We start from the raw sequence: 26,775 nt of genomic DNA, 5'->3' as shown, positions 1-26,775 counted from the left end.
ACCATAAGCAATTAGGGTACATGCACCTTGTTAATACAGTGTATGCAGTCCAGCCAATCAGTTCAGAGGGTAGGAGGAGAAGGAAGGAGAATAAATAAATCTGGAGGCATAAATGGAAGGTATCTAGCACAGACTTCTTATGAATGTTGCGACTATTAACAAAATTTCCTGACAGTGTTTTCATAACAACATTCCTTATTATCAGTAAGTCAGAGCATTGCATTCAAGTTTGTTGGTAAAACTCAATATGTGTTGAGTGGCCTTGACAACACTGACTAAAGAAAAAAAAATCCCGTAGAAAATACCATTGGATTTTATATGCATTATATTCAAATCTAGCACAGAATTATAATAAAAATATTAATACATATTATAAAGAAGGTATAGTTCTAATAAATATTGGGATGACTCTTAATGTTTGTTTGAAATCGGATGTTCAAGAGAAGAGCACAAATAAAATAAAGCCTAGTAATAGAGGCTAAAGATGAACTTATCATTCTTCTTTTTTTTTAATGTTTATTTATTTTTGAGAGAGAGCACTAGCAGGGGAGGGGCAGAGAGAGAAGAGGAAGTGTATCTGAAGTGGGCTCCATGCTGACAGCAGAGAGCCCAATGAGGGGCTCAAACTTGTAAACTGTGAGATCATGACGTGAACCAACGTTGGATGCTTAATTGACTGAGCCACCCAGGCACTCCTGAATTTATCGTTCTTAAAGTAATGTATAAGAGTGACTAGAAAACTGGATATGATGGGCACACCAGGGCATGAAGCACAGCTGTGACAATTTCTCACTAGATAATTCAGATAACACGTTTTTTATCTAAAAAAAAATGAGAGGAATAATAATATCTACCTCAGAGGTATTATGGAATAATTTAAGTTAGATAATATGTATAATATATTTAACACACTACAATGGTCATAGATATCCTTCAATAAATTTTGACCACAATAGTATTACTAAAATTACTATTAATATCAACATCATTAGATTTTTTTTTAATAAATTTATTGTACTGTTGGATTTTCTAAATGTTCATGCATTTCAGCATTAGAACATGGGTGAAACAGTTGTAAAGAGTCCTATTTTATCTTTTGAGTATATTATTTAGTAGATAGCTTATGTGAAGAGCACATTTTGTGTCTTTTAAAGATAGTATTGGCCAGTCTGTACCTAGGGAAAGCTGATCTTTATTATCTGTTTTATCACATGCAAGGGAAGCATTGCTACTAAAATCTTTATATTGCTGCCAGTGTACTGGCACTGCAGTAAGAGAAGCAAAGAAAGAGCTTAATCGAAGGTCATTTACTCAAATCATATTTGCCGTGTGGAATTTATTGCTAAAGAGAAAACCAAAGACAAATATAGAATTTGACATTTGAGAACCAGTATCAAAGCATGAAGTGTAGAAGACCTATAGCTTTGAGATTCAAAACTATATGGAATTTTAACAGTAGCCATCAAAATACTTTATTTCAACATGATATAAACATTTTGATTAATATTACTTTTCTGATCACAACACCATTTTGAAATAACAGCCTTGAACACTGCATAGATTCTCAGAGTCAAGTTTTATTATAATTAATAACAAAGAAAAATCATGAAAGATTCATGATGCAAGTAGTAGGTATTTAATTTAACACCCTTCTTAAATAACAATGTGGGGAATATAAACAATTGTCATTCATTCAGACTTTCTCTGGGATACTTAAGGCCTCATGGATGTGTGTGTTACAGGGATACACACACTTATTTTTTATTGAAGCTGCTTTTAGAGGAAAACAGCAAAGTGAGAAAATTGTTATATCAGTAGCGGTGGTTTTTTTTTAAAAGAATAAGAGGTACCTACTGGAGGCAAAGAGCCAAATATGGAATGTTCTTTGTGCCATACTTTTCCTCTAGGACCAAATAGAAGGGGTATTTACCAAACTTGTTAACTTGATGTTAAGTGGACTGATAATATCCTATTATTTAAACTAGAATATAAGAAATCCGCTGCATTTAAGTGTGGTGTGTTCCAGATTCTGAACAAAAGAAAAATCCATGAATTATACACATGGATATACAGAGAAATTCTAATTAGTGAATAAACAAGTGGGAGGGGCATTCTCATAAGTGACAGAAAAAATGATATTCTGTCATCTGTGGATTAAAATGACAACATCATTCCCTGAAGTTTTGACAGTGATATAAGGATATTGAGAAAATATGAAATCTTAAATTGTGAAACTGAACATGGGAAGAAACACCTGCAAGCTCATGATTCTTTTGTGGGAGTAGGAAAATGAAATTGACGTGGGAAATACTGGGGTAATTACAGGGACAAAACCAGCTAAGATTGTTTCAAACATTTTATGTCAGTTCTCACATTTTATTACATTTGTGGATTTTATGAAATATTTTATTGTTGTAGCGATTTTAGAATTTAACTCAGCCTTGGAATAATGAAGGGATATGCCAGATTCACAGATCCATGCAGCATAATATTATATAAAGCATTTTAAATTGGGGGGGAAAGGAGAGTAGTTCCAGAAATCCTTAAATGTCCAAATTTTTCATCAAGTCATAGACGAAGGACATCAATTTATCTTTAGTGTTAATGATTTGGTTTTGGGGAAATAAATATGCCACAGGATGCTAATTTTAGTGAATTTACTAAGCATAGATCATGATACAAGAAAAAGATGGATTCATTTTACAGTATAAAAAAAACACTACAGGAAAATATAACTGCAGAATTAGGTCTATTTGCTAAGTATGCCATTGGATAAAAAGAATATTTCAGAGAAGACAGCTCCTAGTTGTTGCTTTTGGTTTTTGTTTTCTCTCTCCCTTTTTAGAGATATGCTGAGCAGAAACCTTTCTCTTGGGGAGCATTTTGCTTACTCCAGTGAAAAGGAAGGCATGCCTGTTTAGCCCAGGAGGGGATACCACAAGCCACAGTAAAAACGTACCGCATTGATACTAAAGTCCTATGCTCTATCTAAACAGGGAAGACTCTACGTGGATAAGATGTTGACTGGAAGTCATAAGTCAATGATTAAAAAAATTAGAATGTGTAAATCCATCAAGTAACCTGTTTTTGTTTTTCTGAAGGAGATTTTGACTAAAATCACCATTGAGAGCACATTTATTTTCTTTTCTTCTTAAACTTTATTTATTTTGAGAGAGAGAAAGTGTGAGTTGAGGGTGGAGCAGAGAGAGAGAAAGAGAGAGAGAGAGAAGGAGAGAAGGAATCCCAAGCAGGCTCCATGCTGTCAGCACAGAGCCCAACACAGGACTCAACCTCAGGACCTGTGAAATCATGATCTGAGCCAAAATCAAAAGTCTGAGGCTTAATTAGACAAAGCCACCCAGGTGCCGCAGAGCACATTTATCAAGCTAAGTATTTTTTACATGATTTTGTGTTTTTAAAATGTAGTGAAAATTGTCGTCAATTCAAATAGTACCTATTTTTGCATAGAAATCCTGAAACAAAAGACAATTGTCTAGATTCTTGTTGGATTAGGTTGGAGTTGGAGTGGAATTGATTCAGCTGGGAACATCAACAAAGCTGGGAACTCCCCAGTTCCCATACTGAGACTACCTTAATGTCCTTCCATTTTCTATTAATCTTGTACTTGTGACACATTTGTTACCTGACCTGTAGAGGTGCTAATCAAGAAAAACACCCCAAGATAAATTCATAAAAAATAAGGAATAATAAGATATTTCTTTCATTGTAAAGAATACCTAAAGATTAGTTCTGAAATTGGTGGTGGCGAGGATTGGGTGAGATGGGTAACAGGGATTAAGGAGTGCACTTGTGATGAGCACCAAGTGTTGTATGGAAGATTTGAATCACTACTTTGTACACCTGAAACTAACACTGTATGTTAACTAACTGGAATTTATATTTAAGAAAGAGAGAAAGAGAGAGGGAAGGAGGGAGGAAGAAAGGAAGGAAGGAAAGAAAGAAAGAAAGAAAGAAAGAGAAAGAAAGAAAGAAAGAAAGAAAGAAAGAAAGAAAGAAAGAAAGAAGGAAGGTTTATACACAGTGTAGTTGCCATGAGTTAAGTATACGGCTATTTAAAAAAAGAAAAAAGAAAAACGATTAGTTCTGAACTTTGCATGAACTGTTATTCCTATAGCCAGAAAATGCCAAAAAGTTTTAGATGGAATAGCATATCAGAGATAAGCTAGTTTTAAAATGTTTTTAAGAAATGGTACATTATCTATCAAATCCTGAAAGTAAAAAAGTTTAACGGACCCTAGGATTGGGCTGAGATGGAGAGGTTAAAGACAGCAATCAAGTAGAAGGAACAATCAAGGCTTCCCTTATGCTCTTTTTCTTTCCCTGTAAGTTGTTTCCAGGAAAGGGCACAGGGAGAAAATGCTCCCAGTATCGAATCCTGATGTATAATTTATCAAATCCACAGGGTAACTCAGTCAAAGATTTTTATGTTTTTTCCTTTATGCAAGATTGCACTGTACATTTTGTTTAGTCTCTTAAACGGATAGGAAGAACTGAAGGCAAAAATGTTATATTGAATTTTCACTTAAAGTCACCAGATGCCCAAGGTTTTCAATTAGTTGAATTTTCATTTTGTAGTATAGCGTTCCATCCTGAAGTTTAATCTTTATCCTGTGCTTCCTCTGGCATTGTTCTTCAAGTAGTCAGCATTATTTTAAATTATTTCCTTTCTTATTATAAGTTACACTTTAGTAAAATCAATCAAAAGAGTAAATTGTTTTCTTTCCATCTACTTGCATTAATGAGATAAAAAAAGAAACGAAAGGAAGAATTCATAATTGCTGTGTTTAGATAAATAACATTCAGTATAATTGGAAAATAAAAGAAAAAAATTCTAGCCAAAAGTAGTCTGAAGTGGGGAACAATATCACTTCTTGAAGCAAAAAGTAGGTTCTGCAACAATTGATATGATGTTTTTTAAAAAGAATCTATTAATCATGTTGAGGGAGCAGTAGAGAAAAATTCTCCAAGGCAATACAAGGGAGTTTGAATTTTGCCTGAAGGATGGTCTCTTTGGGAAGACTTACCTGCATATACTATGAAGCAGACCAGAAGATGATATTGTATTTTTTTCTTAGTAGGTCGTGGCTAGAAGTAAGACATGAAATACAGACTAGCAAAACGTCATCTTGTTTTTATTAGACAGTATGTGTGAATTGACACAAATCAGAATTTATACAGATTATTAATGCATCTAGTTACACAGGTGTAGTATTTAATTATTACAATGTGGCAGACATTGAAATAAATGTGGAAATAAAAGCATGCAAAGGTTTATTTTTTTAATTTTTAATATTTATTTGAGAGAGAGAGAGAGAAAATGAACGGGGAGGGGCAGAGAGAGAGAGGCACAGAATCTGAATCAGGCTTCAGGCTCTGAGCTGTCAGCACAGAGCCTAACGCTGGGCTCAAACCCATGAACTGTGAGACATGACCTAAGCCAAAATCAGATGTTTAACCTACTAAACCACCCAGGTGCCCCTTAAAATTTTTTTTAGGTTTATTTACCTACTTTGAGAGAGACCAAGATAGCAAGAGCAGGGGAGGGGCAGAGCGACAGAGGGAAAGAGAATCTCAGTCAGGCTCTGTGCTGCAGAATCAGGGTTTGAACTCATGAAACTGTGACATCATGACCTGAGCTGAAACCCAGAGTCAATTGCTTGCCCAACTGAGCCACTCAGGTGCCCCCAAAAAAGGTTTTTCTTGGGAGAAGATAGTAGCATTGGTCTTTCATAGATATATGTTCAGAAGAGGAGATAATATTTTACATAAGCTTGATTGCCTTATTACCTAAATGCATACTTTATTTTCTTGTATTTGTCTATGTAGTAACTAAAACAAACATTTGTAATTAGTGGTACCATCTGACACATTGAAGTTAAGATTGGCAATAGTAGCTGCAACTATTACAGGATAAAGTCCCATAAATGAAATAAAAGATGTTATTATATATGTGTGGGACTTTTAAAGACACTGGAATAAAATACTAAAAAGTAATTCAAATGTTTGCAAATAGGAAGTTTGGGAGTTTTGGCTAAGTAGGAATGTGCTTGAAAAGAAAGGGAATCCTAGAGAATTAAGACAAAAGTGAGACTATAAACATAGATAACCTTTTGGATAGCAAGCAAAGATGTCTGAGTGAAATTGATTTGCATGGATAGCGACTGGATTTGCAACTTCCTCCATCTCTTACTGAATGTGGGGTTCTACTGAATAAGGCAGTTAGTTAGCAGGAAGCGATCCATGGTTCTCTACCTGTAGAGGAAAGTATTAAGCGTAAAATATTTGATAGATTCTTTAACACTCCCTGACTTAGTCAAATAGAGTTAATGAAAATTCAGGGGACTCTGACCTGGAAATAGGTTTTTCAGGAGCAAAAAACCTATCTGGGACAGTCATTTGGCTATTTTGGAGAAAGAGATGTGGGCCTGCTTCATCTCCTCATCTCTACTTTGCATGTTTGGTAGATCTGTCATGATTGTGGAATGTAACAAGGTGTGAAGGTGCAACCATTAATGCAGATTTTTTTTTTTTTTTTTTAGTGAAAGGAAAAGGAAAGTGTATATAATAAGAAATAAACTGACATATTCCAGCATATGGTAATGTAAGATCTATAGGACAGATTTTGAGCAAGTTGGTTAGCACATGGGATCCTTTCAAATAGCAGAGGATTACCTGAAGACCCTTAAAATATTTTGAAGTTGTTAATTTATTAGCTTCCCAGTAGACTCCATAGTCATCCTATGTTCATAAAATTTTGAAACAACTGGATTCAGGTTTAACTGTTACTATACTATTATTATACTTTAACTAGTCATGCCATTTAACATTTCTGAATATCTTCATTAGATTAGTATAATTTTCTGCCTACTTTGACTACTGTAGGAATTAAATAAAATTATGCAATTAACTTTGAAAAATATAAAAATGTTACATAGTAATGATTAATTTTCCTAAAATGTTATAAGTATTTTTGTTAACATTTTAACCTGTTCCTCCTTTACAAACAAGGGTATACCAATGAGTATTTAAGGAAAAAAAATACATCTTATTGATATACGTGTGTATATGACATTGTATTTCTTAAGTCTAAAATATTAGTGAATCTACAATCTGGATGTGTTGGGTAGATTACAGATGAGAAAGCAATATGTTTATAACTTTCTTCAAAGATATATTTTGTAATTTATCTTTGTTTATGCATGTAGCTTTACTTAATATTTTTAATAACTTTCTATTTTTAAATAGTTTTAGTATTATAGGAAAGCTACAAAGATAATACAGACAGTTCCTATGTTAGGGTTCTCCAAAGAAACAAAAGCAGTAAGAGGTGTGTGTGTGTGTGTGTGTGTGTGTGTGTGTGTGTGTATGTATTACTATTACATATTTTTCAAAACCAACATACTAACATAGGTATATTATTATTAACTAAATTTCACACTTTATTTGAATCTTGCCATTTTTTCCACGGATGCTTTTTTTATTATTCTAGGATCCAATCTAGGATGCTGCATTTCATTTAGAGTTAATTCATTTTAATTTTGTAGTGTATTTAATTGTATGATTATGCTACAATTTGTTTATTCTTATACAAACGGCAATTATTTCCAAGTTTCACTCTTACAAATATAACTATTTTTTATGAAATAAGATAAAATCCATTATGTGTATTCATAAAGCAACCCTACTCTTTCTCCCATTGTCTCTCAATCTGTCCTATAGAAAAAAAAGAATCTGACTTGCTCCATAGCATTTTGTCTAATTCCTAGTCTTAACACCAGTTTCCTTTTCTTTTTTTCCATCTTTATTCAGGTATAATTGACCAATACAAATATAAGATATTTAAAGTGTACAAGATGATTTGATATACATATACCTTGTGAAAGGAGTCCCCCACTGAGTTAGTTAACATATACCTCACCTCACATGTTCCTTTTTTTTAATGAACATTTAAGTTCTACCTTCTTAGAAAATTTCCAATATACATACAGTCTTACCAGTCTCCCTTTAATAACTAAAATGTATGATACAATATGATCATAAAATCCTTGAATATTATTCAAATTAAATAGACAGCTTTTCCTCCATCTGGGGTGAGCTTCAGACTTGGAAGTGTGCTGTGAAGCGTGGGCATGGTGAGGAGATGTCATTACAAGTGGATTTTTAATCTTGGAGATTGGCATGGTGATGGGAGTTCAGGATAAAGATATGTTAAGAAAAATTGTTCTAAACTTGGAAATAGGGCTAAAAGGTGGGCTGTATGTCATTTAAGGTCATATGTGGACATTGTTTAATGGACCTATCTAAGGATTATCCAGAGAAATATATACTTTAACTCACTTTAAACAAAGTCCCAGACTTAGTGACATTACATGTTTACTTGTGTATTTTTGTCCAAGAAAGATGCAGATACTCTTTCTATTAAAAAAGATAACCCTAGAAATTATGATTTGTTGTTTGATAAGAAATCAGCAAGTTTTGTAAGTAACCAAGCAATCTTATTTTAGTATTCATTGTCTATAAACCTCAACTTCTCAAATGCTCTTTGAATCATCATAATGGTTTCCTCTTCAATTACATTTTCCCTAATACATGTTCCTTTTGTGTTTATTTGAGTTATATGTTTAAACTTTTTGAAAATCAAACTTTAACAGACAAAAGGACCCTGCTTTGTTTGTGGCGCAGTATATAATCTGGCTTCTGCTTCCCTCTGGGTGTTGCAGATGCGTAGTTGCTAGTTGCTCTTTTTTAGGTGTGTGCTTTTTTTTTTTTTTTTTTTTTTTTTTTTTTTTGTATTTTTAGAGATTCTCTTGTGGCAAGCTCTGACTGATGCTACTTGGCAAATGATGTCTGTCATCTGGAAGGCTGTTTTTCACTCCTTTCTTCATATACAACTCTTTTCTTGGAATCCCACTGCCTTTGAAAATTTGAGTGACCCAAAATGCATCATTACACAACCATTTGTAAAGTACAGAGTGTTTTGAATGCAGCCAGTTAGGAAGACTATTCCAACCACATCTTTCTTCTTTACCCTTTCCTAAATGGTAACCAGACATAAGAATCTATTGTTCCCAAACCTGAGAGAGTACTTGTTTAGCTCTCTAAGTGATTGGCTTGAAATCTCCTCACCTAGCTTGAGATAAGAGAAAGCATCCCTTTCACTTCCTCTCTCTCTTTCCCCATGAGAACTTGTATCGGCATCTTTCTCTTTCTCTTTCTCTGGAGAAATCTTCTCTGTCTCTTCAACATCCACTCATTTATAAGTGTTATCACCTTTACTTCTTCCATATTTCGTTGGCTGTCCTTGGCATTTGTACAGTTTGTACTGATGCCTGCATAGTTTCAAATTATCTAGTCTAGTACTATGAAATTTGTTTGATATTCTGAGTGAGAATCTATAAATTTATAATTTTGGATAACTGTAATCTTCATAATTTTAAATAATATCATTCATGAACATGGTATGTTTTTCCAGTTTTTAAAATCTTTTATTTGCTTTAGCATAATTTTATTTATAAAAGCCTTATACATCATTTAGTAGCTTGGTTTGTTTGTACCTTGTCGTTTTAGGTTTTTAGGAGATATTTAAAATATTTTAATTTTTTAAATTATGATTGTAAATTGTTCTGACTTTTGAATATTGATTTTATACCAAACAACCTTGCTGTTCACTATTTTATTTCTAATGATTTCTAGATTCTCTAAGGTTTATCTGTCCTATTTAATTAATGACAATTTTGTTTTATTTTTCTAATTTTATATCAGTTATTTCAATTCCTGTATTTATTGAAATTGGCCAGGTTCTGTTATCCTTCCTAACCACATACACAGTCTGTGAAATTAAATAGAAATTATAGCGAGGATAATTCTATTCATGATTTTATTGAAAATATATCTAAAGTAAGTATAAATGTGATGCCGGGTTTAGATTTGTGTGTATGGGCCATTCCCTTAATTAGTTAAAAAACATTTTTAGCCTATTATGTAGATAAGAAGTTTTTATTTGATTACAAATGGATTTTAATAGGTTTTTTTTTTTCTGAATATAGTGGTATAATTATAAACTATTCCCTTATATCTTTCAATTCACTAAATTAATGACTGTTTTAATATTTTAAAACCTTGAATTCTTTCAGTAGAGCTTTCTTGATGATCATATGCATAAATACATTGGTAAATAAACATGAACAAAATGTGAACATATTTGTAGATAATAATGTACAAAATATTCTATATAATGTGGAATCTACTTTTATTCAAACACTTGTTATGACATAGGTTGAGTACTCAATATTTGGATTTAAGCTTGAATATTATGTATTAGCAGCTTAGGTCCTTTTCCTGAATGCTTCCAAAAAGGATGAAATTGGTTTTGTTTTTTTTCTTTATGTGAATATTATGGTAATTAGATTCAGATAAATTATAAATATGCAATTTAGTTATATTATGGAAGCAAGAGTTTATGAATTATTGTTATCCATGAAATGTGCTCTCAGAATAAGCTTTGACCAAATCCTAAATGCAGCAGTGTATGCTACGACAGCAAAACCAATACAAAACATCATTGCTACCCACACATTATCTAAAACATAAGGCTTGAATATAATCCATAAAATTGTAAGATAGTTTCCTTTGTTACGCTTATTTACATGGATTTTAACAGAAGTGTAATGGCTTTACTCATAATTTTTCTTTGAAAATCTCTAAATATGTAGCATAGAATCTACAATGGAAAAGATGGTAAAGGCTATGACAAGAGCAGAGCAGAAAAGATTTTCAATTCAAAATTTCAATAATTATTTAAAAATATGTTCAACCTCTTTATTAATCAGAGAAAAGCGAATCAGTGATAACAATTTCATTGGTCATATTGGCAAATAAATTAAAGATTAATAACATCCAAGCTGGTGAGGGTAATCAAAACAGGCACTCCCATACATTGCTGATTGGAATAACAGCAACCTTTTGGGAAACTAACCTGGCAGAATTTAAAATTGAAATATACATTCCATTAAACTCAACATTCTCACTTTGAAATAAAAATACGAAAGAAAAACGCCATCATACAAAGATTTCCTGCAGAATTCCTTGAAGTGATAAAAAAAAATAAAAGCATCTTAAATACCCACCAATAGGGAAATGACTAAAAAACTTATGGCATATTTATAAATATTTGATATTATACAGTCATTAAGAAAAAATAAATCTCTGTATAAATATAATGTTCTACTAAAGAAGCAAGAAGCAAAGTTATGTTTGTGTATGTAGGTTTCCCTCTGCTTACATGGACAAACAAAATTACTTGGAAAGATGTGCTTTATACAGGTAATAATTTTTCCTTGTGGAGTGAGCAAGGGGAATGGAGAGATGAGAGTGAGTGCTGAATTTTATTATGTACTTCTTTGTGTCATCTATTCCAATGAGCATCTTATGCTTTTGTAGCTTGAAAGGACAATCCAGTAGAGCATAATTCTGGATTTTGACTGAAATATGCACACAGCTTACAAATATTATAGTCTACAGGCTTAGTTTCTTGTGGAAAAGAAAGAAAATTTTTCTCTTACGTTTCGCAATTAATTGAGTATCAATCCAATAGCTGATATTGAGCTACCAAGTTTTATGAAATCTTCAAAATTGCTAGGGAACCTTCAGAGGCAAATAATCCTTCCTTTAAGGGCATTTTAGCTATTTGGATGAGAGTTAACAGATTGTAGCTGTTGGAACATTGTGATCTAGTCTGAGTGATAAAGTGAAGCACTATAGTTCATGGCAATAAATGCCACCTGCAGTGACTTTATCAGTCAACTAATATTAAGAACATATTCGAGGGCACAGTATCATTTCTCAGTACTTGACATACTGACACAAAATATTTTCTAATGTTTATTAGCACCATATCACTTGATAAAAAAGGTGGTTTTGTTGGTTTCAGAAGTGCTTTTTCCCAACAACTGCTGCCTTTGACAATGTAGAACTTGAGATTTTGTAAAAGTATAAAACCTTTAACTTGAGTTGTATGCATTTACTGTATATTCCGTAAGTATTTGCGGTCTTATAATTTAATGTAGTGTGAGGTATATGCATTAAAACATGATTTTATTGTTTCAAAAAAAGATATAAATCAGAATATTTAAAATATACTAATTGCATAAAACTGACCATCCTGATTAGGTGTTAATAGTATCTATATTGTCACTGCTTAATAACATTCCAAATTGTTCAGTACTGAGAGGAAATATGTACAATCTTCATTAAATTAAAATAAATCCCATAGGACAAAAATAACAAATACTTTGAAAAAAGGTGTTATCAAACCTATCTGTGTGTTCAAAAGCTTGAATGTAAATACATGGTGGTAATGATATCTTGAAAGACTTTTGGATCCTCATCCAATTTGAATATTGACTTTAGAAAGTGCTTGCTTCCCAAAGTCCCTGTGCATAGGCTGACTTTTTACACCACACTTCTCTTATTACTAATTAACTCCTGTAATGTAACTTGTTAAATGTATGTTTTGCTAGGTTATAGCAGCTCTTCATATAACATTTCTCTCAGGGCTTCTGATTCCTTCCTATTCCTTTACCTATTATTTCTCTTATACCTCTAGCTCTCTTCATTAACATTTGCAGCACAGCTAGCGTGAACCTCTATCATTGGCTGACCATGTTCATTCTAATATGCTCTTGTGCCAGAGATAAAGATTTTACCCTACGATTTTCATTAATATAAATAATTTTTATTTACTTCCACCATTTTACCCTATTTTTCTATTCTGTCAGTTGCATAATGAATTTTGATTGTATTCCAGTTTCTTTGATTATTCGTATGTTCCCTACTTTTCCTGGAGAATATATAACTTATATACTCTTCTTTATTTGTATTTGCATACTTGTATTTTGTGAAATATGCTTACGTAATAACTAATTTTATAGTTGGTGAGTATAAACCAAGTGCAGAGCACAAGAAAATACTTAAATATATATTTGTGTTCAATTAATTGACTCCATTCTAGAATGACAGTTCAAATAAAGGGGAAGCCCTTAGTTAACAAAAATGTTAATATCCGTTTTCAGGTTTAAAATGAAAAAGTGAAGAGTCCTAAAATATATATATGTACTGTGGTTGATCTCCCTAGAAGCTGTTGCCTGAGATTAGACCATAATTTATTTGGCATTATTTTTAAGATATCCTAATTGATACGCCAATTATTATTTATATATTAGATGAAACTCTACAAATAAAAGCCTAAAACTATTCTAGCAAGTCCATTAGGAATCTGTTTTCCTTTTCTAGTTATAAGATATATGCATTTCAGTTTAATCAATTTACAAATGCAGTTCTGAGGCTACAAAAATAAAATACAGCCTCTAGTCATTGCTCCTCAAAGAAAGAACCCCTCAGGGCAAACTGTCAGTTTACACTGCAGTGGAAAAAAAAGTTTCAGAAGCATCAGCCTCCAAGTAATAAGCACATAAGAAACTATAATGTAAAACCCATATCAGAGAATTATCTTGATTTGTGTGAGTAGCGCAGATAGTATTACCTTAGGGGATCTGAAGTACGATTGAAACAGAAAATGCAAAGTCTCAAATAGTGCCTCACAATAGTTTGCAACAAAGAAGCCTCGCTCAAGAGGGTCATAAACTGACTTTAATGGGAATCAGTAATTCATCTATTGCATGTTGAAACATCTAATTGTTGTTTATGTTGATGTAATTGCCATGGTGAAAGAGGGGGAAAAAAGCCGAAACCACATTTTCAGAATATTAGACTTTTCAGAATTTAGAGTGTCTTATTAAATTAAAGATGAATAATAAATCGGTTTGACTGGCTACTAAATCACTTTTTAAAATTTTGCATGGTAAAATATGCTTTGTATTAAGAGACAACAGAAAGAAAGAAAGAACAATGGCAAACGATGAATGGTGCTCTCTGGAAGGCTGATTACCACTGATAGGTCTCTCTTTATCTTCTCTGATTTTCTTACTCATAATTTAGGCTCATTTAAAAACACTTGGTGTTATGTTATTGAATCAAAATTATGACTGTCCAAACCAGATTGCATGGATGGGAAGGAGAATAGGGAATGTGACAATAGAACATCAGCAAATTCCTTTTCTACATCATAGTCAAAAACTCTCATTAAATGTGAACTTCAATATAATAACTAGATGAAGCCTACTGTAAGGATGGAAACCAGGAAAGGATGATATCCACAACAAAATTAATGTTTATACAATTGGATTTATACTCGATGATAAAAAGTAAAACTCCCTCAGAGAGAAGTTCAGAACACAAAATCCTATTGTGAAGTTTCAAGAAACTTAAGACAACATGCCTTAAAAAAAAAAAAAATCACATGACACAAAATGTTTAGTTTGTAGCCCCAGTGATTATACATGAGTTATGATGATCTTTCCTCAAGTAACAAAGCATGGAATTAAATAGGACAAAGTATGTAATGAGTACAAGAAAAAAATTAAAATAAGAAGACTTGAATAAATTATTCTGTCTTTAAAGAAAAAATAATCTAAATATATATATATACCTCGTAGAATTATATAATTCATTAAACTTTTGACATTAATAGATATGTAAAGTAACATATAGACATATAAAATGACTTACATAGCTAGATAAAATGTTTTATAAAAAGTTTTGGATATAAATAGAGGATACAGTTTTTCCACAAATCAATAAATTAGACTGCCATTACATTCCAAATTAATATGGAAACAGTATTTAAATACCACATTTCTTGAGTTGCATTGCAATAAACTAGTATTCAATAGTGAACACTTAATTATAAATTTTTTAATGTTTATTCATTTTTGAGAGAGAGAGAGACAAGAGCACAAACGGGAGGGGACAGAGAGAGAGAGGGAGACACAGAATCCGAAGCAGGCTCCAGGCTCCAGCTGTCAGCACCAAGCCCTATGCTGGGCTCGAACTCATGAACCGTGAGACCATGACCTGAGCCAAAGTCAGACACGTAATCAACCAAGGCACCCAGATGCCCCTATAGTGAACAATTAATTATAAATCACCAAAAGTTACTGAGCAGTATGTGTAGCTGAGTAGATTAGTAGCCATGGAAAATTCAAAATATTTTAATATATTTTCATCAAATAAACTTCAAAACTTTCTGACTTTCTTTTTAGTTAGATCTAACTCTTAAAGAACAAATAATTTCCATCCATATATAGCTTGAAAATATTGTAAAAGCAAGTTAATTTTATGATAGGTTTAAAATTCTAATATTAGTGGAGAGCAAAAAAAAAGACGGAAACTATACATTGGTCTTTTTTGTCTGCAGATTTTGAGGCCAGGGCAGTGGGGGGCCACTGCAGCTTGAATACTCCTCCCATTAGGGAAATGCCCCTGGCTGCTATGTGGAGGATAATAGGAGTACAAGGTTGTTGTGTGTGGAGCATGAGGAAGCTATTGAAGTCATAGTGTCTGGGAACAAGATGGTATCAGTAGAAGTCATAAATTGTGGTTGGGTACTTGATATATTTTGAAGACAAAACTAATTTTCTTCTTTGAATGATTGGCTATGGAGAGTCAGAAACATAAGCAGCAAATGGCTTTCCTTGTTTTATAAAATAATATCTAAGACCTCACTTGCCTGGCCCAACTCAGCTCCTCTTCTCCTGGCTCGGCATATAACAACCCAACTTCACTCACTTTTCACTTCCAAGGGTGTACTCTTACATTATTCCCCCAATGAGGGTTTTTACCCTATTTCTCAAATGTTTGTCTTCATTTCTCGTTCTGGCTGTTTTTGTTGTTGTGATTGTTGTTAAATCACTGTAGGTCTCAGCTTAGATGTGCTATCAAATAATGACTTCCCAGAGCATCATATTAGAGTACACTCCCCACTTACTCTTCTTCAACTTTTACCAAAATCATTATTGCAGCATATTTTTTTATTCCTTCACAATGCTTTAAATTTTGGGGTCATTTGTTTCTAGATTTGATTTCTTACCTTATTTTGGCTGTCTCACCGAATTTCAGTAAGTTCCATGAAGGCAGGAACTAATTGTGAATTAAATCTAGTGCATATTGGGTACCTGCTAAGGGCTTGGCCTATATTGGCCCTCAGAAAACACGTAAATAAATGAATAAACCCAAACAAAATTGGACAAACTGAACATCTATTCTTAATTAATAAAAAAAAGTTAATTAGTAATAGAGTACTACATTACTGTAAGTGATAGAGAACCTTTAGCTAGGGAAAGTTTTTAAAAATATGAATAAATGGAAAGAATCAGCATGCCACTAATTGAGAAAACACTTTTTTTATAAAGAGTTCAATTCTTTCCCAGTTATTTAATAAATCAAGACAAAATCAATTCAAGCTCACCATGGGATATTTTCACCCCAAACTTGACAAATGATTCTGAGGTTAATGTGAAAAATAAATGAACAAGAATTTATATCAGATAATCAGAAAAAAGTATCATCAAGAGGCTTGCCAGAGAATAAAATATAGTACAAAAACATAATAATTAAAGTGTGACCTACTGGAAAAAACAATAAAAATAAATAGACCATATTAGATGCATGTATATAATAGACAAAGGAAACTAAAATTTCTAGCAAATTTTTAGTGAAAAGTTCCTGGATTAATGGTTCACCTAAGTGAAAATGAATGTAGTTGGATACCTACTTATACCAAATACTAAAGGAAATTCTGAATGGATCTGAGAGTGAAATATGAAATGACTCAATCATTCAGTAAATCAAATGAGATTATTAATATGATTTGTTGGTGGGAAGAACCTTCTGTGCTCAAGAAAGGAAATTATGGGGCGCCCGGGTGGCTCAGCCGGTTAAGCGTCCAGCTTCGGCTCAGGTCATGATCTCATGGTCCCTGAGTTCAAGCCCCGCGTCGGGCTCTGTGCTGACAGGTCAGAGCCTGGAGCCTGCTTCAGATTCTGTGTCTCCCTCTCTCTCTGCCCCTCCCCTGCTCATGCTCTGCCTCTCTCTGTCTCAAAAATAAATAAAAACATTAAAAGAAAATTATGTACACACATACTATATATACATAAATATATATTTGTAGTCAAATATATTTTAATTTCACTATTGGAACATTTGTGAGTCAGTGTTATGTATAATATGCAAACAAGACACTCAGTAAGCAATATAAATACATATGACAAAGGATTAATTTAAAAAAATGTTTAGTTTTTGAGAGACAGAGACATACACAGAGTGTGAGCTGGGGAGGGGCAGAGAGAGAGGGAGACACAGAATCAGAAGCAGGCTCCAGGCTCTGAGCTGTCAGCACAAAGCCTGACGCCAGGCTTGAACTCACAAACTGCGAGATCATCACCTAAGCTGAAGTCGGACACCCAACCAACTGAGCCACCCAGGCGCCCTGACAAAGGATTAATTTTTAAAGGATATGAATTTCTTTTAATTTGAAGAAGACAAACTCCTCAAAATAAAGATGGATAGGTAACATGTATAAATGATTCAGAAAATTAGGTTTAATTGTCAAATGTCTACACTGAAAGCACAATACTTAACTAATAAGTAATAAATTAAAGGGAGATATTTCTTTCATACAAAAGGATAAAATCAAAGATAATGAAATTATACCATTAATGAGAAGATATCAAATTATTCTTTGTAATTACTGACATATAACCAAGCTGTCTTCATATCTGAACTACGACTGTATTGAAAATGAGTCACTGGGGCGCCTGGGTGGCTCAGTCGGTTAAGCGTCGACTTCGGCTCAGGTCACGATCTCGCGGTCTGTGAGTTCGAGCCCCGCATCGGGCTCTGGGCTGATGGCCCAGAGCCTGGAGCCTGCTTCCGATTCTGTGTCTCCCTCTCTCTCTGCCCCTACCCCGTTCATGCTCTGTCTCTCTCTCTGTCTCAAAAATAAATAAACGTTAAAAAAAAAAAAAAATTAAAAAAAAAGAAAAAAAGAAAATGAGTCACTGAGTGTTAAAGAAACATTTCTTAGGCTACTTAGTAAGGAGAAACATTAATAAGTAGAAACAAAGTTCTTTTAATAACACAACCAAGTTCTTAAGCACTATGTTTTATAATTTTATAATGTTTATAATTTTTCCCTGAGAACTCTATTATAATACACCAAAATATTAAACACGCTTATATCGAGAGAAGAAATAATAATTGTTGAAAGATGGGCATGTATTTCATTATGTCTATAAAAATTTTAGGATGCAATTTTTGTATTTATTATTATCTAAACATTATAAATATAATTGCCTTGAGAATAAAAAGTAGATCTTCCCATGTATGGTCTCTACTATGAGTATCTTTAATGGTAGAAATACAGGTTTTTAATTTTTGATCCTTTACAATGTTATTATTTAAACATTTTTCCATAATGAGCATATAATACTTTAAGACATATTTAAAGAAAACTGATACATTTGAAATTTTATGTTTAAATTTGCATTTGTAGAAGAATGTGTAGGAGTCACTAAATTTATGAGTACCACGTGCCACAGCCTAAGATAACTTCTGTACAGGTTTAAATTTTCAGGAGCTATTTAAATAATTTTGGCTGCACCACAGGCACAAGAGAAGGGTGAGGAGTAGCAGCAAGAGCTTCACAAAAGTATTTATTGACCTTTACAAGAGCAGAGACACCATCAGGTGAGTGGAGATCTGGCAGCTTCTAAGCATTTGCATCCCTGAGAATTACACCAAGATTGTGAGGGTTCATTATGATGATTTTGACAGCTGTGTGAACTGCAGGAATCTCTTCATCACCCCACCTTTCATGTTTTAGCCTCATTCTTCTCTTGACTCTTCTATACATCTTTAAGCTTGGCATTTGAAACTTTGAACTGGTAAAGCTTATTTTGTTTTTCCAACCTTATATCTTATGACTGCAGAAAAAGAAACTGCTATGAGAAAAATAATCTATGATGCCCCAAATGTTCTATAAAAACTTTGCCTTTTCTCCTCTTGCTCCTGACATTCTAACAGTTTTTCAGTCAAAGTGTAATCCTATTTGTTCATTATTTCCTTCTGATTTCGATAACCTTCATTTATTTGCCATTCTAAAATGAGTATAATGTAATCCAATATATAAAATATTTAATACAAGACTCAGGAAGGTTGAAAATATTGTGGAAATATTGTGAAAACTTGTGAAACAAGTGAAACTTGTGAAAATATTCTTTTAAATATGCTGGCAAATCTCACATTCAATGCACATAATAGCAAAAACAGGCAAATGAAATATATAGGCACTAATTACTGTTATACTCTTATGCCTCCTTGATTTCTGTTTATGTCTTTTCAATCACATTTCTCAGGAATGGTCTTTACCTGCTGCCATACACTTCTTATATGCACACTCAATGGGTTACTCCAAACTAGATCAATTTATTTCCCTCACTCTAATTACAGTCCTGGAAAAAGTAAGAGGAGACAGCTTTTCTAAACTTTCCATTTTATGATGTGTCAGTAGAACTGAATACAGTTGGCTACTCCTTCCTTCTTTAAACTCATTCTTTCTTTGGACTTGGTGATACTTCTTTTATTATGGTTATTTGCTGCCACATTCAAAGGATAATTGTCTTCTCCACAACCTCTAAGGTTGATCCTTATCAACCTGGATTCTCTCACAAGGGAGTGTCTTCAAAACACACAACTATGGTTTTCACCTAGAGGTCAAAGATTTGCAATTTTATCTTCAGCTGAGATTTCTTCCGGGAGCTCAACATTTGTATTTCCACTGTTCTCTTGATCTCACCACTTTAATGCTTCAAAATCTCCCCAAACTAACAAGCCAAGAATTGAAATAATGATCGTCCTCATTTCTCCCCCAGAGCCATTTCTCTTCCAGTGTATCCTGTCATAATAAATGATGGCAGATGCTCTCATGTGAGCCAGAAAGCAAAGGGTTGTCCGTGAGGACAACTTTTCCTTCTTTTCCACATGTCTGTAAGCAACGCTGTCCTGCTAAGGTTTTCTTCTGATTGTATGTGGAATTCATTTTTCCCATCCCTAATATTATGTCCAAACCTGTTACTCTTGCTCATGCCCTATTGCAATAGCCTTCAGTTATTTGGTTGCTTCTATTCTAGCCTCAGCTACTGTACTCTTCTCTCTTAGATATAATGCTGTTTTCACAATGTCTTCTCCAGTCAGACCTGGTAATGATAGTTGTGCAGGTTGTGTTTTGAACAACTTTACAGGGAATCCTTCACTCATTATTCTGGTTTACATAACTGTTTGACAACTTTCCAGCAGATGTCAGCAAAATGTTCTTGAGAAAGGGCCCCTTTTCCTAATTTATACAAAATCACCCTTTGGGCTAGTAGCCGCATGTGTGTCCCTCACTCTCTTGCTTAAAGCCGTTCAATTTCTCTTCATTTATTGAGGATTAGGTGTAACATACTAAACATGCATGCAGTGGAAAGTTTCACACATGACCCTACCTTTCTCTCCTACTTTAATTTGTACCACACTCTCTTCATTCTCTTCAGCTCAGTCATCTTGGCCTTTTCCAACTCCATGAAACATTACCTGCTCTGCGGTCACCTTACTTTTTCCCCTTTGCTTTCTGCTCATGGAGTGCTCTTCCCTCTCCCTTCACCTAGTTTACTTGTAATCTTTCCATCTCAGCTCTACTTTCAGTTCCCCAGGAGAATATTCTCCCATCTTCTATTTAGGTCAGATTTCTCTGTTATGTCCTCTGATTGGTCCATGAAACTCCCTGCTCATAATATTTAGCACAGTTAAGGAAATTTCAAAATTTTGTATGGCTTTTTGATTAACATAATACATTCCTTTATAAACTGGAACATTCATAAGGGTTAGTGACCGTGTCAGTTTTGTACAATACTGTATCCCTAATTCTACCCAGTTCCTTAACCCAAGTAGTTTGGGCCTCAATAAATATGAAAAGAAGGAAGGAAGGATCGAAGGAAGGAAAGGATCAAAGAATGGAGGAAAGAAGGAAGGAAGAGTCTACAATGCCTACCAACTATTGTTGGCATGACCAATGTAGATGGATAATTAATTGTGTGGAAGGTTTTATTAGAAGTTTTCTGGTAATAATGGCATTATTTAGAGGATGGATATTTATGTAAAACTTTAGAGTATAAAGAACATAAATATGTAAAGGTTTCAATTTAATGGAGTTTACAAAGTAATTTTATGTTAAAAATATGAAAAATAATTGAGAATTCCTCACACAGGTACGAAATTGAAACTTTTCAATTATACATAATGTACTTCAAAGTTTTTTTTTTTTAAAACATGTTATTGACAGTAGACTGGTTTTAACTACTTAACACATTAAATATGTTTCACACATTTTCCATTGAGTATACCTATTTTTTTTTTACATAAAGTTTCCTAAGAAGACTTTCATTAAAATTTTACACTTCGGTAACTGGAACATTAATAACAGCTGAAGATATCTTTTCATTATCCATTTTGGTTTCATAAAATTAGTAAGAATGTTATATTTGAATAATACTCAGTTTGGTAGATGCTAATGAAATAAGAATTCAACCTGTCTATGACTTCATTTTTCATTATTATGATTAAGTAATGTGTTAAAAATAAATGTTACTCAAATTCATTATATAAGGTGATTTCCCTTTAGATTTAAAACCTGCAAAATTAGAAAGATGGAACAAATTTAGTAAAGGATTAATAGGATTTTTGTTGGCCAACAAAATGGATGGTACATTCGTTCAGTCTTCCAATTGTTCAATAAATGTATATAAAATACATCTCTTTATATCTATATACTTATATATAGATATAGTCTGTGACATGTCATAGACTGGGTTATTTAGCACTAATTGAGACATAATGTCTGTGGTCACATAGCTTACAGTTTCATGAAAGAGACATGAAAGACTGCCATAAGCAAGACAAAGGGCCGAAAACGTGAGATAACTCCGTCTTAATATCCTTGGGAGTCTAAGTTACCTGTTAGAACCTAGAAAACCTTCAATGTCCTGGGATGATTTGTTTGTTTGGGGGGAGCATGCAATTGCTGAGTAAAAGAACCTTCATAGAAAAAGGAGATAAATAGAAAAAGTTGATAAACAAATCTTAGTTCAAGGTGAGGGTAAATAAAAGACTTGAGAAAAATGTAAACACTATATTCACATTTAAATACAGAAAGCAAAAGTCATATTTCTAAGCTAAATTCTCTTAAATGAAAATCTTCTTAAGTGAAGTAGAAATCAGAAAGTAGACACTAGGGCTGAGATTCTCAGTAATCCAGAATATTTGTAACATTCCATTTAAAAATAAATGTGTCATTCCCTGAATACTGCTTCATGGTGATCAGAATTTATACTAGCAGGACTTAGTAGTGGGTTAGCAATAGGTTTTCTTTAGAGCCAGCAAGAAAAATTAAGCCACTCTTGAGAAAAGGATCCTCAAAGAATATAGAAAGTAATGGTTGCTTTAAAAGGGAGTAAAAGGCAGCTTTGGCAAAGAAATAAGAAAGTATGTGTTCCCACCTTGGGGCTGAGAAGTCGCCCTTGGGTCTACTGGTATATAAATCCACAAGATTAGGAAATGCAAAGACAAATAGCTCCCTGAAGGCTATAAGGTTATAGAGAGTTGAAAGCTACAGCCAAGCTAAGAACTATTGATGAATGATTAGCAAGCCTCTTGCAAAAGATACACTAATTGACAGATAAGGAGAGAAATGGTTAATTTTTTTTTTTTTTTTTTTTGACAGAATGGCATCTGATGAGCCAGTGAGCACAAAAACAAGATAAAGGTCAATAAAATTGCAGTGCAATCCACCAATCATACAAATGTCAGATTTGGAAGACCAATGTTGTAACTTTAAATTAAGTGCCAAAGAAAACTCTGAAATCAGCATACTTGAGTGTGATCTGTAAACTGACATAAATGTAATGCATGGATCTTAAATTATTTCAAGAGTTAATATATTTTGAAGATGTGTTATGTATATTATAAGTCATAAAAATAATCTTGAAACCCTGAAAGGTTTTATTTTAAAAAAAGCTAATCAAGTGAAAATTTTAGAAATCCCACAGAAGACCATATACTAAAATTAACTAACATAGCATTTATATGCTATATAATAGCATATATTTTAATTTGATAACACCATTTAGGGTTAAATTCAATGAGTTGAGTTTCAATGAAGGAGGTTGAGTTTTAGGGGGACTTGAAAGATTATGGCTAGAACTGTATTTGGAGATAGACACATGCATACACCTTATTCTGCAGTACTACATCAACATGACTTTTAGCTAAAAACAAGATACTCCACAAAAAGAAAATATTGCTTCCTCTTAAATAGTCAAAAAAGAAATCACACACACAAAAAACAGCCCAAATCAACTGCCAAGATCTTATACTTAGAAAATGCAAAAACCACTTTCCTTTTGTTAGAAAAAAAAGTCACTCTAACACATGTTCCCTTTAGAAGAGTCTCTTTGTTATGTGATTCTTACTGTCAACCTGTTGAAAAAATGAAATAGTGTATTTTCTGTTCTCCGATTGCATCATTCATTGGTTTGGGATTTTTTCAAGATGTGGAAGATAGTAGGGCATCATTTAAGTAATCACCTTTCTCAAACATGTTTATTGATGTCCTTTGATTTGTATTAATAGCATCCAAATTGAAACTTTATTCATCATGAAACAAACATCAACACAAACCTTTGCTACAGACCTGGTGTCTGATGTCCCTGAGTGGACCCAAATGCCTCCAACCTTTGTACTCAGCACACTGTATCTGCTCATTCCCTAAAGCAAAGGGGTTCTCTTGACCTCTAATTTATACCCCACAGCCAACATGTATGGGGTCTTTACACCTGTGTTTGCCTTTTCAAGCTCTCTCACTTGAGAGCACAAAATTTTCCAAAGAGCTTCAAGAACTGGTTGGGTATTACTTCTACCAAAGCACATTTTCTAAAACTTTTCAACAGGTGACTACCTTTGCTATATTTAAGACTTGTATACTTTTATATATCTTTCACCAAGTGATACCTTTGGATGCTCTGATCTGGAAGACCATTCCCAAAAGAAACCAGTCAATCCCACAACTAGGTTGATTTATCTCAGATTCAGCCTTAATCTTCCTCAGATTATTTTATTTCCATACTATTTTGCCTCACAGGCAAGGACACACAGGACACAATAATATGTGTCTAGGATTCAAAAACACTTGGGCCACGTTTGCATATTGAGTCTTTGTCTTGTAGTATTGTCTAATTTGTCTGTTTACAAATATGTTATGTCTCTACCATGGGCTTCTCTAGGGTAGAGATATCTTTATCCCTTAGTATCCACATGATGTAAGAGACAATGCAGTGAGTATTTAATAAACTATTAAAAAGATGAATGTCTGAAGTTGCACAGTAATGAAAATAACTTGGAAGAAATAAAATTAACTCTTTGTTATAAAAGTATTTAGGTAACTAGACCTATTATATCTTCGAGTAATTACTGGTTTTTGAAGGGAAATACATGTATCAAAGAGTTGTCCTTTTTCTTTCAGAGAATAGTTGTTTTTTCTTTTTATTAAATCATTAATACATGTTTGTTTCGTTTCATAACTCAGAGGAAAAAACTATCAGAATTTTATTTCTATATATTCAGTCATTCTCTTTGCATGTTATATACATATATATATATATTCTGCATATTCTAATTTGTAATCTGATTTTTAACATAAAAATAAAATCTATGTTTTTCCCTGTGTCAGTATTTCCACAATGTAATTTGTAACCTTTGCTTTCAAGTATTCTATATTTTATTTCACCAATAATTAACTAATCCCATATTCATGTATTTTTAGATTTCTTAATCCTTCCACTTTTGTGAATAGTGCATTGATGAATGCCGCATAACACAAGCTTTGTCCAGAGCCTTATTCTCTTATGATAAATAGCTCTAAATGTATTGGTGGGTAAATGATAGGCATTTAAAAAAACCTTAACACATATTACTAAATATATAAATATGCTATCAATTTTAAAATCTGTAACAGTAGTTTTTATATCTTGCTTTCTGTCTTTCCCTCATCTACTTGTGCTGAGATATGTACATTTAAATTGACCGATTCTTCAGATTATTGCCCACTATGATCAGTCATCAATTATAATTTGCTTTGTTTTAATTATTCTTCTTTCCCCTCTATCCAGACTCCCCTGTCATATATCCCTCCCTTACACAGATATGGTTTTGAATGTGTTTGATGTATGTCCTTAGATATACGCACCTCTAAAATATATCATGTTCCTTTGTCTTTGTATGTATTTTTGATTTACAGAAATGAGGTCTTGCTATGAAGCTCATTATTTTTTTAATCCAGTACTCTCAACAATATGTTCTATGAGATCTACTGGTACGTCTGAGAGTACCTTTAAATTCATGCTTTTAACACTGCATCCTTTACATTTGATTCTCTAGTTCCCTTAATGATAGGAGGCTAGGTTGTCTCCAACCCCTTTGACCGGAAAGAGTGATGCAATAACTGTGCAAATACACTTTTTACAGACCAGTACAAATATGTTTTTAGGACAGATACCCATAATAGGGTAGTCATAGGTTTTAGTTAACTTGAATAGGTATAGTCATAGGTATAGTTAACTTGAATAATTACACAGTTCCTTCTAGATAGATGATTGTCTAAGTATGCCTCACTCATTTATTTTATTTTATTTTTTTATTTTAGAGAGAGAGTGCACAAGTTGGGGAAAGGGGGAAAAAGAGCAAAAGAAAGAATCTTAAGCAGGCTCCACAGTCAACACAGAGCCCAACATGGTTCTATCCTATGACCCTGGGATCAAGAGTGAGCTAAAATCAGGAGTGAGATGCTTAACTGACTGAGCCACCCAGGCGCCCCACTATGCTTCACTCCTCACTGCAAGATAGTCATAGTTCTTTTCCCCCCATCCTTAGCAAAACTTGTTATCTGACCTTCCCTTCCTTGCCAAGTCTGTGTCCATAAAGTGGTATCCTATTGCCTTCTTATTTGCATTACTTTAATTATTAGTGGGGATGAGCACTTCTTTATAAATGTGTTAGTAATCTGATCTTCAGTGTCTGCTGACTCTTACAGCCTGACGGCAGAGCATCTTGCATGGCAGCCTGGTCCTGTTACACAGCCTTGTCTTGTACTGGGTCCCAATCAAAACGAGCAGACTTTCAGGCCACTTGCTAACTGGCTCAGAATATAACACCCAAATGAGGAATATGTTTCCTCCAATATTCAAAGAGGCCTACTAGCCACTGCCTCTTTTTTTTCTTATAGAAGGGGAACAGATGCAGCAACTTATGCTTCACCTTAGAAGAGATCTCACAATGCCCCACACCGCAGGCCTCCGGGAAATTTTACGAAGGTGAGAGTCCCCTGAATTTTTGTGGAATTTATTTCTCACCTTTTAACATGCAGATGTTATAAGTCTAGAGTAGTTGCTGCTTCTTGCTCATTATGCCTAATCAGCATAGTATCATCAATACAACAGACTGGTATAATATCTTGGGGACGGGAAAAACAATCAGACTCCCTACAGACTAAATTATTACACAGGCCTGGAGATACCCTTGAAGGAGGACAATGGCGGTATACTGCTGGCCTTGCTACCAAAGAGCAAACTGCTTCTTGTGCTCTTCAGCACCATACATCAAGGAAAACACATTCGCCAGATCAATGGCTTCATACCAGGTACCAGGGGATGTGTTAATTTGCTGAAGCAATGAAGTCACATCTGGAATAGCAGCTGCAATTGGAGTCACCAT

At 33.6% G+C, this 26,775-nt stretch overlaps 1 long non-coding RNA gene across 2 annotated transcripts in view; it reads left to right on the top strand.

Moving 5' to 3' along the window:
* LOC132682012 (uncharacterized) overlaps nucleotides 1-24,369 on the top strand; it is a 51,638-nt gene extending 27,269 nt beyond the window's left edge. For both annotated transcript variants that reach the window (XR_009611402.3, XR_009611401.3), the window contains exon 4: nucleotides 22,733-24,369. This is a non-coding gene — a long non-coding RNA (uncharacterized LOC132682012). The remainder of the gene's footprint in view (nucleotides 1-22,732) is intronic.
* The last annotated feature ends 2,406 nt before the right edge of the window (nucleotides 24,370-26,775 follow it).

The sequence above is a fragment of the Panthera onca genome, chromosome A1, assembly GCF_046562875.1.
Source record: "Panthera onca isolate mPanOnc1 chromosome A1, mPanOnc1 haplotype 2, whole genome shotgun sequence".
Lineage (NCBI taxonomy): Eukaryota > Metazoa > Chordata > Mammalia > Carnivora > Felidae > Panthera > Panthera onca.
This window is presented reverse-complemented; position numbering and strand designations above follow the sequence as displayed.